The sequence below is a fragment of the Micropterus dolomieu genome, linkage group LG18, assembly GCF_021292245.1.
Source record: "Micropterus dolomieu isolate WLL.071019.BEF.003 ecotype Adirondacks linkage group LG18, ASM2129224v1, whole genome shotgun sequence".
Lineage (NCBI taxonomy): Eukaryota > Metazoa > Chordata > Actinopteri > Centrarchiformes > Centrarchidae > Micropterus > Micropterus dolomieu.
In genome coordinates, this window is record NC_060167.1 from 26,639,175 (window position 1) to 26,657,452 (window position 18,278).

At 41.0% G+C, this 18,278-nt stretch overlaps 1 protein-coding gene across 2 annotated transcripts in view; it reads left to right on the forward strand.

Moving 5' to 3' along the window:
• The first annotated feature begins 6,569 nt into the window (after window positions 1–6,569).
• Window positions 6,570–18,278, forward strand: part of dlgap4b (discs, large (Drosophila) homolog-associated protein 4b) — a 133,428-nt gene continuing 121,719 nt past the window's right edge. For both annotated transcript variants that reach the window (XM_046076270.1, XM_046076272.1), the window contains exon 1: window positions 6,570–6,972. The gene's annotated coding sequence lies outside the window, so the exon portion shown is untranslated. The remainder of the gene's footprint in view (window positions 6,973–18,278) is intronic.

Here is an 18,278-nt window from a genome sequence, read left to right on the forward strand (position 1 = left end):
CTCCTGAGGCAATTGGTTTTAGAGGACAATAAAGACAGTTTTGTGGAGGTTATATCACGTGATGTGAACATGCAATAGGACTTACTCTTTTTTGGGGGTTTTTGCACAGTAAGCACAAGTCCATACACAATCCATTGCATTTTCTGCCTACCATCAGAATCAGAATCAGAAGGAGCTTTATTGCCAAGTAGTGTTTTACACATACGAGGAATTTGCTGTGGTGATAAGGTGCTACACGTAGACAAACATACAGTCGACATAAATAAATGTAGAAATATATAAATATGATCTAGTATGCACCCCACACTCAGAATAGACTTATTTACCATCTTTTAAAAGTGCAGCACTCGAGGTGATAACAAATCAAATGAGCAGAGAAACATTTTTAGACCTTGTTTGTATCACATTTGAGAGGTGTTGACAGGGCAATATATAGCGCTGAAGTCCAACATGGCTAAACTCACACATACAGTATACAGTGTGATTTGTACCTTACACACGCCGTGAAAATGTATGATGTGCACGTTACAGGCGGTGAGTGCTTATTATAATCACAAGGTTATTTTTCTTAAAGACTATTTTGTTGGAGTTCTGTAGGAGAGCGCTTTGGATGTCAAACCAGATTGCCCCTCGGGGACAATCAAGCCTATCAAATCAAGTCTTTTGTGTGCTTTGCAGAGCAGGCTGGATCTAAATTCTTTGTGGACTAAAGACGGTGCAATTGAACTGGCTGTCTTACAGTAGATGAACAAACTGCACAAGGGAACAGTGCAAGACAGACGCACTGCAATGAACGGAGATGATGTGGATATTGTTCTTGCACTTACTACTAATAGTACTAATAGTGTTGCATTCCATAACACCGATGGAATTATCATTGACGTCCTCCTCCATACAAAAAACAAATCAAATGTGGTTTCAATCCCACCAGCTAAATTAGTCAGAGTGTGTTGATTACTTGACTCCGCATTGCAGGAAGCTCTAAATTTGAACCCACCGAGCAAAAAAGCCTTGCAACCAGCTGACCGCCTATTCAGAACATTTAGCAGAGGTGGACAGGTGCATCAGTGTGCATGTTCGTTTTTGTGTGTGTGTGTGTGTGTGTGTGTGTGTTTTTCTGCATGTGCACATGTATGTGTTTGACTTTTAAATTGGCACTGCTCGCTTTCTGTTGACTTTTATTAAGCATTCAGTAGTGTGTTCATGAAAATGAGTGATCTGACAGGAGGACGGGTGTTTTGTCAGGAATAGATGTTTGAAAGCAGTTGGTCATAACATTGTCAGGGCAAATTTCGAAATGGAGGTCAGCGTTCCATTGTTTATGTTCTCAGCATTCCCATGGGGAGCTACTCGATATGCAAGCTTTTGTTAAATTAAAGTGATTGTATTCCAGAGAAACCAATGTGTTATTAAATGACTACGGCACTGAATTTAAATCAGCTGTATAGCTCAAAGGTCCGAAGGTGTTTTGTTGTCATGTTTATAGCCAACAGAAACAGACAAATTGACAAATCTAAAGAAAATGTTACAATATATGAATGATGTATTGTATAATGTATTCATGGATTTATTTATATCTAGTTCGTTAGTTGATAGCTGAAATTTCATGATTTAATAAAACACACTCTGGTGATTAACCACAAAATAAGAAAATTCAGTTAAGAGCTGAAATACTTAGTCGAAATTAATCTGCAATCATTTTGTGTTAGGTTTGTGTGGGTTCGGACTCAACAGCAGACTCAGACTCGCAGATTTATTACAGGTTTTAATAGTATTTAGTGGCACAGAAACTTTGCAGAAATGTGGCTGTTGTTGTTGGATAACCCGGCAGGCAGAGTAGAGGCTAGCTTGGTCCTGCGCTGGCAACAGAGTGTGGCTGGTGGCCTGGGAGAGATCAACTCCAAGCAACTGTAACACAGGGGAAAGAACTGTTAGCAAAAGTCTTTCCACGAACAGATGAAAACGAGTTCAACAGATTCACTAGAGGTGTGGGGATGTTCGTTGCAGACCGTGTTGGAATGTTACCAGTGAGAGAGAAAAAATAAATAAAAGTCGCTGGCTGTCTGAAGCTCAGGGGTATTTCAACAGGAAGTTGATTAGGTGATTGTTAGCAGCTGCGCCGGAGAGCCAGGTGCCGAGGAGATGCCAGGCCTAACACACACACACCCCAGACCAACAACAGAGAAAACACAGAACACCAAGTAAACAATACTAAAGATAACACAGGTCACGGGCTGCTGGAGTCTGCTTAAAACCAAAAAACAACCGGCTCACAGCACAACACAGACTCCAACACAAACTATGTGCTACAAAATGTGCTAGTCCCCGTTAGGCCATACAAGAATCAGATCGACTTCAGGTGAAAACACTGTCATCATCAGAAAGGCTTGACTCACGGGGAGACCTCCGCTTTTTTTTGAAACCGACAAAACCGACACAGAGTTGGCTTTTACAGGTAAACTAACATTACTGCAAAGCATGTGAAATATATTGTATTTTTGTGCTCAAGTTAGATTAGCTCACCAGCTAACGCCAAGCAGTTGCTAACTTTATCAGATGAAAAACACTACAGCCAACGCGATCCATATTACTATCCTGTGTACTACCGGTATTATGTCAAAGTTCAGTTTAGCTTGCAAGAAATTATGTAATAGCACTAGCTCACTAACCATTATGTGCTCAAATTGCTGAGCGTCTGGTGAAAGATACAAAAATAGTTACTCAGAAGCAGCTGGCTAGCTAACGCCGGTATAGAACGTCGGCTAAATACAGTCACTATAGCGGTATCATGTAATGAGCATGGATTAGTTCAATCTCAAGCAAGGAGTTTACAAGAGTTGTGTGAAACTCACTTAATCTGGGTAATTAGCAGTAGATGTATCGATGACATAAATTATGAGTTGCAGTTCAGACATAACAAATTAAAGTTAAAAGCTTTATTAAGAGGGTATTTGTTTAAGACATCTTGAGCCATGAAAACCACGACCTTCCAAAGGATATATTTTGGCTAACTCTAGTCCCTGTACCTCTTCTTTTTTGTCTTCATGTGTCTAACAAAACACCCAAAAATGAGTGGACTCTAACCTGGGGTGAAAATTATGCAGTCATTATTGTTTTTCTTCACGAGTCAAAGCTCAGCATATAGTGACACAAAGCTCTGATCTGTAGCGTAGCTGTAACAACTGCCCTTCAACTTTTGTTCCTATGGTTAATGAGCTGCCAAGCCTACTCTTACACAGAATGCAGTTAATCAATGTTGTCAGGGACGTTGATGAGCAGGTGCAGACATTACGCACAAACAGGACTATTTCCTTAATTAGTCCAGGCCACAGTCACACCAGTGTTCATGGAACAGAGTAAAAGGTCCCTTCCTTTCTGCGAAATGCCACTACTAATTCTGACATGCAGTTTTAACCTGTAATATCCTGTTTGTTTCCCCCCCCCCCGATTGTGTGGAACTTTCGCATCTTCCCCTAGGAGGAAGCAAGGCCATTAAATGGCTTTGATAATGTGTGTGTGTGTGTGTGTGTGTGTGTGTGTGTGTGTGTGTGTGTGAGAGAGAGAGAGACAGACCATCTGTTTATCAGCTGGACCATCACATGACTTACTGCTCTGCCACCGTCATTCTCTGTCCTTCATTTCAATCCATTAATGAATTGGTAACAAATGCATATTAACCTTTAGCACTGATGCTAAAGGTTCCACTGACGAATTCCTGGCTGCTGTGGCAATTAAGCTGAATTACCTAAAATGTAAATTAATGTTTTTAATATATGTGGTTATATGGCATAATAGATGCAACAATTACTCACTATCTAGCAAAGCAAATGGGAAAGCTCAAATAGATTCCTATTAAGGTGTTTGATTACTTGTGATTACACACTCTCTCTCTCTCATGTGTGCTGTGCACATAACACACACACACAAAACTCACCTCCCATTCTAATTAAGCAGGTAATCCTCCCTCAGCATAGCACAGATGCTGCTGAAAGACATGCTTACAGAGGGAGAGAGCATTCGGGAGCCGCTTTGGTTCAAATGTACAGGAGTTGTGCTTATCTGCAAGGTTCATGTTGCGGCAGACATGATTAGAAAACATGCCGCAGCGCCTGCCATGCATTGTGAGTTCAAGTCTGGCTCTTGAGGGCTTTTATGATCCTCCTACCCCTCTACATTATATAAGACAGCAGTGGTCCCGGAAAAATGCAAAGTCAGAATGCTGGTCTTTTCTTGCACCTTACTCAAAGTCTCTAGATTCTCGCCTCCCTCCTGGAGAATCAAATTTAACAGTAGGACTCACTTAATTTCCAGTTCAGTTTTAAATGTTTACATCAAATTTCTTGATGGGAGCTCTGGTGTAAGAGTGATCAATGAGCAGCAACTTGCCCTGCTTTGGAGAAAAGTGGTTACAGCAGTCTGCAGAAATTTATTGATTGAGAGAGAGAGAGAGTACTACTAGCAGCCTTCCAAACCATTACTGATTATTTTGTGGTTATTAAGTCTGATATCAGTTAAAATGTTCCCAACAAACAAAATTTAAATCATTGATTGTTTTACTTACACATAAACTTCAACTTTCAAATCACTGTCATTGGCCAAAAGGGATAAAATCAGTCACAGAAAGTGTTTTGCAGTCACAGTGCTCATAAAAATAATGAATGGGGTTACTCTCACTTCCAGTGTGTGTGAGTGTGCATGAGAGAAAGAGTACTTTTGTGTCCCCAGCTTTTTAGCACATCATGGTTGACCTTTTGACAAATACCTGTATTTTCTCCCTGGCCTTCACCTCCCAGGGACGAGAGCGATCAAATGTGACAGGTGAAAGCATGCCTATAATAAAGCAGTAACCTTGTGATCCTCCTGCTGCATTACTTTGACTACATTTTGTTTGATCTTTCACCACACTTCCTATGTCTTCCTGTCTTTTTCAGTATATAGACAACACTGTATGTTTCCTTCATGTTCTGTGTCAGTAGTTTGTGGAGGTAATAATTCTGTACTGCGACACTAATCTTAGCATATCTTTAGTCTGTTCCAAGCTGAATTTAGATTGACTGACAGGATAAAAGAGGTGGCAGCTAGAGCAAGAGCAAAGTGTTTGGCCTAGTTAGGATACACAGTGAGCTGTCCATGGTCCTGAATCCATTTCATATCTCTCCGTCTTTTACTCTCTTTCAGTTCACCTCAGTCTGTGCTTTATTGGCATGACATACAGACATACAGTACCAAAGCAGAGGGTGACAAAATGAATTACATTCCCTGCAGAGAAAGAGCAGTCTGATAAGAACAGATGGGCAGATCTACAGTGTTGTTTTGGATTCAGTATGGGTGCCTGTTTCCCTTAATGTGAGACAACAGTCAACACATCTTGCAGAAAAAAGATATTGGACTAAATATATAAATACATATTTTTTTTCTCTCTCTCTTAGTTCACTTCACTCCCTTATTAGCGTTACAGGAAAAAAGCTTAAGGTTGCCAAAGCAATGTACCAGTGGTGTCGAAAGTGAGCTAAAAGGTAAGACAAAATATTTACAGATATTCAGCACAGTAATCTTTACTAATTGTGTTTGTTTTACCGCCATAACTGTAAATCATGTTGCATTTTTGAATGCATGTTGCCAGTTTTATATATTTCGTGTTTTCTTGCTGCAGTTCCAGGCATCCATTGGTTTCCATTCATTTCAGATCAGTACTCTAATTTTCTTGAAACTAGCGAATGTCATGTAATCATTGCAGATCAAGTCTACATTAGGTTTCGTCACAAGTCGCCATATCATTACTGTATGTGGTAATGCATTTTATGTGTACATTCATAATGATAATGCAGCTTTGGCACTCCACTAATTTTACACACAAAGGTCAATTTATTTGTCATGAGGAGCATTACTCAGCCTGTGAAGAAAAAGCTGTAAAAATGTCTTTTGTGGCTCTGGGGGAAAATAACCCTGTTGATGTCATCAGGGTTGTCATGGCTTGAGCTTGGAGACAAAAAATATATAACAGAAAGCCTGTGTCACAAACCAGGGAGTTTGGGTATGGAGTTTGAAAGATATGGTCATTCACCTGGCAGGGAGGGTCTAAAAAAACAGTGCTTGTAATGTAGGATCTGTTTTTTTTTTAAGGTGGACTCATTGGCACTGTAAGTCAGTAAGGCTATAGCTCTGCTGCATCAGTAAGATGGTGTATGTCTTTTTAAATCTGTCTCTTGTTAGTCCCCCAATTTTACAGACGTTTACTGTTATGGATAAGACAACTCAAGCAAGTTTTCTCATCAAGCAAAAATAAATGGAAAATAAAATGGAAGCCAATGGCTTCCTAAAAACACAACAATTTATGCCTAGGCTACAACCAAGTGTCTCAAACAAAACACAGTTTATGAAATGGTAAACTGTGATGTCATACAAAGTCTTAATACAAGTGGATACAAATAACTCAAATTTGTGATTGGAAGCCTATACACTGAAGCCATCTCTCAGTCCCCCCCCCCCCCCCCCCCCCCCCCCCCCCCCCCCCGTCTCTCCATCTCTCTCTCTCTCTCGCTCTGAGTTTGTTGGTTGGCGTTGCAGTAACGTCTCAGTAGGTCGTCTATCCCCGGCTCGCCTGACAGACAGTCGGGCAGTCGTCCTCTCTATCTGCCTACCTGTATATGTGTCCATCCGTCGTCTCAAAACGTTGAGGTGAAGCTCGGTGATGGAGACCGCTGTGGACCGGCGCTCTAGCTTTTCTACCCGCCGGAGACACACAAACTCACCGGAAAAATAAGGCGACAAATCCCGGGTTCCAACGGAAAACGCCGCCGCTGCAGTTCATCACAACGACGCTCGCTACTGTTTATTTCTTCCTCCTCTTCTTCTTTTTCTTCAACACGTCTTCAGAAACAGATGCCCTGCTCGGGAAGTTACGGACAAAACACGGATAAATCCTCCCAAGTCGTCTTCTCCAATTTTCAAGAGGCGCTCTCTCACCCAAAGGTAAAACGGGTCCACAAAGACCAAAACTGTTGAATTGCTCCTTGATGTTTGGATCTGGCAGCTTACGTAGCCTATCGCCCACTAAATGTAGCTATGTGTGTTTGTGTGTTTTACATATTAAGTCAAATATGTTAGACAGGAGCGAACATTTCGTCCCAAGTGGGTGGGAAGGTGACTCATGCTGATTCAAAACGCTGTTTTGGAGTCAGTATTTAAACTGCGCCTTTGCGGGTTTAAAATACATGGCTATGTCTTGAACATTTCACAGGCACTCTCACAGGGCACAGCCGGTGTCTGTGTGGTTAAACAAAACAACAGTGGGCGATTTGGTCCTGCGTGACGATATGATGTGTGTCTGAAAAGACGCTGCTCCTCCTCCACGGTTTTCCTCAGCACTATTATTTCTGACAGGTAAAGAAATGTCTAATGGAGGTTTGAAGTCTTGGGAGGTATTGGCCGGTTGACACTGACTTGTCAGGTTGGGTGAAACACATGTTAACCACAGACTCCAGCATTAGCTGCCTGCCTGTGGATGTACATGAAAGACATTTAGGAGGAGAAAGTAGTCAAATAAGAGTTTGAAAGCTTTTATGCCACACTGAAAGAAATCACCAGGCCCTACATTCCATTTGGCACTTACAAAGGTGAAGTGCTGTCTTGAGTTTATAGTTTATTTGTGCTCATATGTTCTCACCAGACACAGTAGCCTATATGACTTTTATATTTGTATACAATAAGAGACATCCTCACAGTGTATATATGTATGTATGTATGTCATAGATTGTCCATCAAAAATAATGTCTGCAATATTTGAGAAATAAGAGCTTCATTTTGTTGGTTAATAACATTCTTAAGAGTGATGAATCAAGTAGATGTTTCTTTAGTATTTGTTACACTGAGAACGGTGACAACCAGAACTGCTGTGTATTTTATGGAGTGTGAAAACAATTAGTGGAAGATTAGTTTTCTGCGAATAATGATACATTTGGGGGTCTTTCAAGTGATAGGAAATGAGAAATGGCTGCCACATGGTCACTGGAGCATCATCAACATTTAGCCTGCTTCCAGAGGAGATGATTTAGCTCAGTCCCATATTTACAAGGTCAGTTACTCCACAAACTCAAATGAATCACCCATGCAGCTCTGTCCACTCAGCAGTCACTTTTCCCACAGCATGGCTGAGCAGCTAGCTCAGCTACTGAGGATAGAGAAGATGGTATCAGAAAAAAAGCTGTGCTCTGCCAGGGATCCTAATAAAGATAAATCAATAGTATTTTTCCCAACAGTTTAATGAAATTAACTCCAGTGTAGCTCTACTGTATAAATGGCATTAGTATAAATTTGTAATCTCTCGATATACTACAACATGCTTGGATCCTTTAGGTTGCAGTGTCTTTCATTCATTCACTTAACCTTTGGGGATCAATAAAGAATTTCTGATTCTGATTCCATTAAAATTAACAATGGATTTAGGTCTAGCTGCGCTTTTAGCGTGACTTTTTGAGTGACCTGAAAAACAACCTAACTGCTGCGTTAGTGGCCTCAATTTGTTTCAACTGGGGGTGGGGTGGGGGCTATGCTAACTCATAGCCATTTATGTCCATCTTCCCTCTCGTGTTCTCTCGCTCTCTCATCCACTTTCACACACTCTATCTCTCGCTCCCTCCTGCTAGTATGCACTCACTCAAACTGTGTCTCATCGCATCTCATCACTCTCAGCGGCACTCTGCCCTCTCCGCTTGTCTCCCTCACACACATGCACGTGCACACACACACACACACACAAAGAGAAGCATACCAGCCCACAGCCATGTTGGATATTATTTGATCAAATCTGTGATCTTTGCACTTTCTTATGCGTCATTATTTAATTGTTTGTGTTCATTATCTTTAGTTCATTTGTTCTGCACTACTACACTTGGATTGTTGTTGTCTACTGTACATGATGACCTCTTTGACCTTAGAACAAGGTTATCTGTTTATTTAAGTTATGTTATGAATGCTTGCTTTTCACATGACATATTGTACAGACAGAAAGGAAAAGCCCCAGAATAGAACTTCCAAATCCGAGCGGTGCTCCAAGGGCAGGACATTTCTATTTTCTCTATTTGCGCAGTGGCTTCATTTTAGAGGGATGGCATATTGCAGAGGGCCATTTATAATGTATAGAGCAGTCCTGTATTAAATATCTGCAGAGTCTGAGGTGTGTATTCCACTGCTCAGTCAGGGGGGCTACATTACACCGTATTGCATCAATAAAGGGATGAAGGGAACATGGGGAAATGGGAAAAAATCCTTTCCTTCTTAAGTTTCTGCAAAGAGTTCATCAGGATGTTGATACTTTTTGTGTGTGGGCTCAGTCGTTATTAATAATTAAGTGGCTGATTTAACGTTACTGCAGTAAATATGAGTTATAATGTGTCCGTCATATAGAAAAGGTTAACAACAAAATGTTGATGTCACTGGTGCTGAAGTTCAAGGATGACAACGTAACAGGAAATCTACCATGCTGTATCAACAGTCTCTGAAGCTGCAGAAACAGATAAGTAGCAGAAGTCTATATTTAAATGGCCTCACTGGAGAGATAAGATGTCGTCATTCCTCCCAGTTGGAAACTGTGTCTGCAGAAGAAACAAAATCTTTCATATCTCTGTGTCCTTTTTAGAAACAGATCACAGCTTCGCACCTATTTACAATATTCGTCCAAGTTGTTTGGGTTGAAGAGTGTGTGCCTCTTTTGATATGAGAGCAAAAAATAAAAAAATCACATTTGTTTATTTACCTTCCGTAGAAGTTGGCTGGTATAACGAGCAATGTCAAAACTGAATAATTTACACTTTGAAAATGTCAAAAATTCAGATTTTTTTTGCTCTTTGTTTGGCAAGGAGTTGCAAGCATTTGTATTGTACACTGGAAAACAAGCGAACTTCCCTCATTATAAGCTTGTTGAGATCCAATGAAATCAACAAGAATATTGTCAGTAAACTGGATTATGCTAAGCAAAGGCTAAACATAATCAGTCATTTGTTTAGGAAACTGCAGTGATTGCCATGAAGACTAATGGAACTGAATGAAAGCAATGTTTGTCATTCAAATTAAGTCGTGGCACAATTCACACCCATCTGCTGATTACTGAATGTAAAACTAACAGGCACAAAACGATGTGGAATTTCAGAAAACGATCAAGTCAGTGTCATTGGTGCAGTTTTGCCTCATTTTGCTTACTTTTCTCTCACTTGCTCTCACCTGTCAGACATTAACATTGCAGCTGTCATAAGCACATACTAGCTGATTCTATATTTACTTAAAACCAAGCACCTGGAAAGAGGTTGTGCACCCCTCCCACTCTAGACCTCCCACTTTCCCCTCTTGAAATCAAAGCAGAGTAGTGTGGGTATAGCTGACATGAAGTAAGACAATTTTGACATCAATTAAAGCTTCCTCTATGTGTCCAAAACCCGAGTCTATCCACTCTAATTAAACCTCATGTCTCACTTCCCCCGGAGGCGGCAGGCTCAGGAATGGGTGCCAAACCCTCTTTTCACCTGCCCTGCAGCTAATAGCCATGCTAGCCGTGGTGCACTGGGATACTAAGGTTGGCACGGGTTCAGGCTGGCAAGGGGGAGCTTTACCACTGAGGGTGTTGTAATTCTGCACACAACACAACATGCTACTATGGTTGGTGTGACACAAATAATCTGTTTTGTGCACTTGTGGATTATTAGTGATATTTATTATATATACATCCACTGGCAGTGTTTTTCCATTAATTACTCCCTGGGTTGTGCATGGCAAATACGGTTAAGTTTAGGCAACTAAAACACTTAGAGTAAAGAAAAGGAAGGATTGACTGTTGGTATGAGACAGTATACAAACTTGGGCCTCTGGTGTCAAAGCTGAACACATTGTATATTGAGATCAATCAGCTGGTGACCGGAATCAGCAGTTTTCAGCTTAATAGGCCATGACTGGGGGCTGATCTGTCCCACATAGGGCTGTGCGATATGAAATCTCATATAGTTCATTTCATATCCCAATAACGATACATATCCCGATATAGAAGATGTTTTTGTAAATTCAATGAAATATCATGAGTTAGTAAATCATGATATTTCTCTCCATCATAAGGGTGGGGATATTCTGGAGAAATCCAATACTATGAAAAATACCATGATATAGAGTGATCAGCGACACAGCAAGAAATGTCACTAATGGTAGCTAGGTTGTGAGTTAACAAACTGTCACTACTTGGAGCTACAAAGCTAACATAAGAGGACGAGATGGCCCCAGAGTAGTACAGCAGCTCCAAACAGCAATACTCACAACTCTCCTGGTGCTATAGGTAACATCACAACAACAGCATATCTTGGTTAACTAGAAAGTTAGCTGAATGTCATGCATGGTCTGAATCCTCCTATTCAGTATTATCCATTTCTGAGTAAACGTCACTCTCCCCCATGTTTGTTTATTCTGAATGCAAATTTCTTCCCTGCAATACCAGCACGTGTGGCAGTGGCGCCGTCAGCAAATTTTCCTAGGGGTGGTCAGATGGGGCCACTCTGGAGCGGAGCTAGACTCTCAGCACAGGGGGGCGGAGCTTCATCACAGGGCCCACCTGAGTCCGTCTGCGCTGCGGCTGCCGAAGCTGATTGCAGCCACTGTAATCAATGCTTGTGCTAACACCAAAAGTGTCTCTCCGCTCCTCTCTGGAGAGAATGCGCAGCCATTTTCAAATTAAAATACCCTGTGCAGACCCACGATTGTATATCAACAATAAACACAGTTAAAACAGACAAAAAAGAAACTATTTAATTACATAGCCTACTTAACCACTACATCAACAAAATCTAAACATGTCAGCAAAATCAGGCAGGCAAAACGCTCTTATTCTGAAATGCTCCCTGTGGGATCTGCAGATCAGAACGAAAGCGGGTCACATCTAGGTCTGAAAAAGGTAGTAGAAGCACAAAAAGGACATATATTATTAAAAACACGTCATTAACGTAGGGCAGTCTGCACGCTCCGCTGCTGAAAACACTTCGGCTTCCAGTGGAAGTTGAGGATGGAACTAAACCGCGGCCTGTGTGAGTCCGGGGTGATAAACAGCAGCCTAAGTCCGTCCCTTAGAATTCCCATGATGCATGGCGGTGAAGGGAGTTTTGTTAAAATCTGCTAATAAGTCTCCTATTTGTTTGAAATACAAAATTTACTAATTATGTTTTTTTTAAACGTGTCTGCTTAGAATATAGTGTTTTTGTTGGTAATTGTCATTCTTGTGGTGGTTTACTATTGTAACCAGGAGTGAAGTGCCCGTTTCATTTGATAAGAACGACTACACTGATCTTTTTTAAGGTGGTTGTTACCTGCATGTAATTCTCTTGTGCAGTCGTGTCTACAAGCAATTGACATCACATTCGCGGGCCACGTAGTGGGGCTCCTACCTAGCCGGGGCCCTGGGTCAGCCGCCCCCATGCACACACGCTATCTTCGCTACCGGGGCCACTGAAAATCCTGGAGTAGCACACTAAACCAAAAGCCATAACTGAATTTTAGGAATTCTATTATGCAGTATATAGACTAGTTGAATACTACGTAAAAAAAATATGGGTTAAAGAATCACAGACTGAATTACTTTGGTTTCTTATTTTATAGTTAAAATTGTCTAATATCCATAGACTAAAACCAGTTCAGTTAACATTACATAAAAATCCTGTTTAATGTGTTATCTGTATGTATTAGACAATTAAGTGTCCTTTAAATAGGCTAGCTGACCTTTTCCATAAAAAGACAAATACAGCTTTTATTTGTAGGAGTGCATTGACAGGGGAGAAACAAAACATTTACTGGGAACAAGCCTACTCAAGATTACAGGCATCATGGAGCATAAATATTTTTCTTTAAATTTTTCTAACAATTCATATTGGAAATATACGATATGTGTCTGTATATAACAATTATCTTTCAAGTTGATAAATCTAACGATTATTTTTTTCGATTAGTCGATTAATCTAACAACTAATTTTGTGTATTCTAAAGGAAAGAAATGTTGCCTATTACTCAATTAACATACCAATGTCTGCAAAATAAATATCAAAAACATGTCTAATCAATAAATCAATATTTTATTCAATCATCCCAATGAAGCACATTAGAATAATAACAATAGTAGCATATCTTAAAATGAATCCAATTTCCACTTCACTGATGTGTTGTGATAATAACAATAAGAGACATTGATTAGGCTACTTTACTTAAAACTTAAAATGTTTCTGACATGGATTTATTTCAATATTGAGTAATGCAGTATGATAATCAAATGTATTTCTGCATCAGTGTGGGGAAAAGAAAACAACTGAAAGGATTTAAAGACTGTACAGACAGTCACAGACTGTTTTCTTGCTCATACATGGCCATTAAATAAACAGAAAATCGAACTTTAGATGACACATGGTGTAACGTTACATTACCATGACAGCAGCGAGGCAGCAATTACTTTTAACATGAAGGTAATGAAGAAATACTTAGAAAATACATTTTAACGGACTACGTGTCCTAGTGAAGCTATTTACAGTTCACAGAGCTCACAGAGCAGCACATGTCTGTCTAAAATACTCCCAAACTTTAGACGGTCGAAGGCGTGGTCTTGTAGCAGGAGCTTGTTCGGGGGAATCCCTGCTAACACCGGATGCAGCGGCGCTTCGACGCAGGTAATGCGAGTGGGCGTATTTATGTAATCGACTATGACGACGAATCGCCCCAGCCCTAATTAACATACTATTTCACAAGTTTGGTGTTATTCTTGTTACAAACAACTAGGATAGTTATTCTTGAAATATCCTACTTTTTAACCTACGATTTGACCAGTGTCATATTTATATGTAAAAATGGTGGGGCACCTACCATTTCAAAACATAGATACCAGTATAACTACAATACTCTCTCTTGCAACTGGGTTTTTTAACATTTCAACAAACAGCATGGCTCCACAAAACACTTAACGTAAGAGAGAGCGAGAGAGAGAGAGAGGGAGAGGAGTGCATTGACACAAGTTACAGTACCACTGTCACAAACCTAAATTAAGAATGCATTTTTTAAGACGATACAACCAAGCTCAGAACAAATGAGCCTACAGGGCCATAAGCAAACAGCAGTGAGCTCAACAACACTGAAGTCAATAACGACGCGCACGGACAAGGTTTTAGGGATCCAGACCCTTTCTATAGCCTCTTTCCACAGAGATCCCACAATCAAAATGGAAAGAATGTATGCCAATAAATATCCCATTCCCAGCTCCGTACCTTTCACACAGTGCAGCGAGACAGCAAATTGGCCTAATAATCCCAAATAATAAGGCAGTATGAAAGTGGCAATATGACAACAACTTTATGACAACAACCATAATCCGTAGCCTAGTCTCAACCAATCCAGCACAACAATTGCATGCAGGGACCTGCAGCAGAGTCAGGAGGATAAAAGATGCTTTCATTCACCACAGCTGAGGCCTCATATGAGGAGAAAGGCGGCACAACGTTTTTTCCTCTGGGCAAACTTCTGGATGACTGAAGTTTTTCAGACAGTCCGCCGACTTGTTGTGGCCCAGCAGTGTGCCGCCCTGTTGGGCAGCAATGTTTACCCTTCCAAGTAACGTTGAGCCCAGTTTCACAGCATCGTCCAGATGACTCCCGCTGTTCTTATGTTTTGCAATCCTTTCAGAAAGATGAAGACGAGAACATTTACATTTACATTTATTCATTTAGCTGACGCTTTTATCCAAAGCGACTTACAATTGCTAATTATGTCAGAGGTCGCACGCCTCTGGAGCAACTAGGGGTTAAGTGGGGGATTGAACCCGGGTCTCTCACACCAAAGCACGAAAACAGGCACAGGACGGTCTACCTCGAAGCATAACGTTAACAGCCGGTCACACACGATACGACGTTAGTTTGCTGTTAGCGATGGTGCTAACCTGTTGCTATCTGGAGACTATTAGCTCTCACACACAGTACAATACACAAAACTGTGTAGCAGTGTGACAAACTTATAACCGCTCCGTACATTAATTAAATTACCTTTTCTTTCTTCTGTAGCTTGTTGCTACCTCCACAGAAAACACATATATTTGGCACAACACCGGCAGTACTCCGGTCTGCTCTGCTTGTTAGTCCCGCCCCTTAACCAGTCAAAATTTTAGAGTGATTGCCATCTACATGGACGAATCGGAGGCCTCTCCTAAAATAAACATCATGGTCATAGTAGCAAATGCTCCTTGCCAGGGAGGGCCACTGGGGTGGCCACCCGTTTTCTTAGGGTCTTGGCCAATCAGAAGATAGTGGGCTTTTGGGGGGGACGGGCTTAAAGAGAAAGGAGCATCTACAGCTTGTTTCAGACAGAGGCTACAATGAGGGCCTGCATGTAGGGTTAGTATAACATAAAAAAAGATCTTTTTGAATTTTGAATCACGCAAAACTACCACACATGAGTCACAGAGCCACAATATAGGGCTGGACTTCCAGTATAATACGTCTCCTTTAAGTTGGATATTCAAGAGATGTCTAAGTGGCACAGACAGTAAAAGACTATTTTCAGTGGCACACACACACGCTCAAACATGTCATCAGCGTGGGTGAAGAAGACACAGCCTGTAAGGCCAAAACAAGCCATGGTCCCCCACACACAGTATATTTGGCAGAGAAGCAGAGAGAGAGAGACGTTATCTGGTATTACGTTAGAAGACGTGGAAACTGGGATATTTTAAAGCACGGACCAGGTAAAGCAACAGTGAACACACCTGTTAGTACCAATGTGCCATGGTGGTCTCAATTGTTTTGTTAGGCTACGTAAACAAGAAGCCTCCTCCAAACATGGCTCACCTGCTGTGTGTGGGTGAAAAAAATCCAAAACATGAGTTGTGTTTTTTGGGCGACTTTATAAAACTGCTGATGAAGAAAGTCAACAAAGCAGATAGATATAGGGAAAGAGAGACAGAGAGAGAAACAGGTGTGTGTGTCTGAAAGGAAAGCAAGGTGACATGATAAATGATGTGGAGAATTAAGTAGGATTAAATGATAAGATGAGAAATAACTAGAAAATAATAGGGTCTTGTATTCTTTCAAATATTTTTATTACCACAGTTACAATCATTCTGTGGGAAACATTTTGCCATTATATACTTCAATTTATTTTCAGTTGGATTTTATTTGTACAGAAGTTCTGTCCAGTAGCCTAACATGTAGCCTTTTTATTTTATTTCGAGATGTGTTTGAGTGAGAGAAGGTCTTGTAACCTGCAGCTGTAGTTCTGCAGAAAATGTATATAACAGTCAGTGTTTCGTCATGAACATACAGTTGAATGGACCCCAGGAAGGACAGCCAATGCTTAGGCTGGGGTGAATGGGAAGAAAATCAGAATCGTCAAGTCAGACCTTTGAAAAATCAGAAATAGTAATGGGCAAGGAAAAATGCAATCAGTGCATCTCTAATTGTACACATTGTCAATCCTGACCACCACACCCTTACTTCACACTGCACATCATAATGTGATACTGTGTCCTGCAAACATAGGAAGCCGTCTTGGATAAAGTAGAATTCTAGACATGAGAATATTTAGTTTGAAAAGTATATGCACTCATGCTGTCCAGTAAATGTCCGTTTATGCAGTTCCATATAAGGGTCCTGGCCAGACATGGTAAAAGATACAATATGTACAACATTTGCATACTGATTTGTCAAATGTTTATCTGCTGCCTGTTTGAAATGCATGTCGTGCATTCAAATAAGCATCCACTAAGGAGATTTTTTACTCTGTGGCTCTCCACATGTTCTAGTCTGCAAAGCTTAAACTCTGTGGATCCTCAAGGATAATTATGCACTTTTCAAAGCTCTCCTAATGACCATATAAAGTTATGCAAAACACCCACCTGAGGTCAACAAAGGTATACCTGAGAGAAATTTAAATGATTTTCTGTTTTTTGTCTCAATGCCAGCTACATTACAAAGCTGTGTGTGTGTGTGTGTGTGTGTGTGTGTGTTGGTGCTGGGGGGGGGTTCAGTCTGTGTTTGATGAAGTTATAGTTTGAATTGCTTACGGAAATATCTAGTCATCAGTGAGTCACTGGACCAGCTGACATAACGTCCCCTTTTGTGTGTAATAACTCTATAGAAGCATACATCCAGACTCAGATAATAGAAAGTGCCGTCCATCAGATAGCTTTAAGCAATCAACAGAGCAAATACCCAGAAGAATGTTACGAGGTTAAATTACGTAGGCACCTAAATTAATTTCATGGGTGCAACAGCATTTATTTTGCCTTTGTCAATGAAGTGGCATTTTCTGTTTCCGCTGCTTTGGCTGAGAGATGATCTGTTCTCTTTGAAGTGATTAACTAACTATAACCAAGCAGGAAACTCCAGGTTGGAAAAGTGAAGCCAATGCGTAAGTGCCTTAAACCTGCATTCTTTCTAATGGCCAGTGGAGGACGACTCCATCCATCCATCCATCCATCCATCGTCAACCGCTTATCCTGCGTACAGGGTCGCGGAGGGCTGGAGCCAATCCCAGCTGACATCGGGTGAAAGACGGGGTACACCCTGGACAGGTTGCCAGACATCAATTAACCTAGCCTGCATGTCTTTGGATGGGGGGCCGGGGCAACCGGCAACGACCTTCTTGCTGTGAGGCGACAGTGCTACCCACTGCACCACCGCACCGCCCCCCAGCTCTACCATCTCATCCAAATATAGTCACTGCTGGTTCCAAAAAAAACAACATGACAGCCAAAATGTCAAACTCAAGGCTTGAAAATAGTTGTCCACAAACCAATGGGTGAAGTCATGGTGGCTATGTCCACTCCTTTTATACAGGCTATGAGTGGAATCTAAGTGTGAGAGCCAACAGGAGGCTAATGGAGGGTGAAATGCTGTTGAAGCATTGCATGATGAAAATATTTATGTGTGTGTGTGTGTGTGTGTGTGTGTGTGTATGAGCTAAAAATTGTTTTCTACGAGATATTTTTTTGTCTCTGTCTGAGTGAAATGATTTGATTACAAAAACAGGTTGATTTGCATAACATGCGTTGGCGCATTGCAGTAAAGTGCTGTGGCCAGTTAAAGCAGGGATAAAGGAAGAAGCTGCAGCCAAAACAACCTGCCTACGACCATATAAAGTTTGGGAGTAATTTAGGCAGAGACCCAACAACTTGGTAACGTTACTCTGTAAGATCTTTTCAAGACAGCAGCAAGACAACACCGCAAATTATTGTTTACTTTTTGTCCCCACACAAGCATGATATATTAGGATGATCAACATGA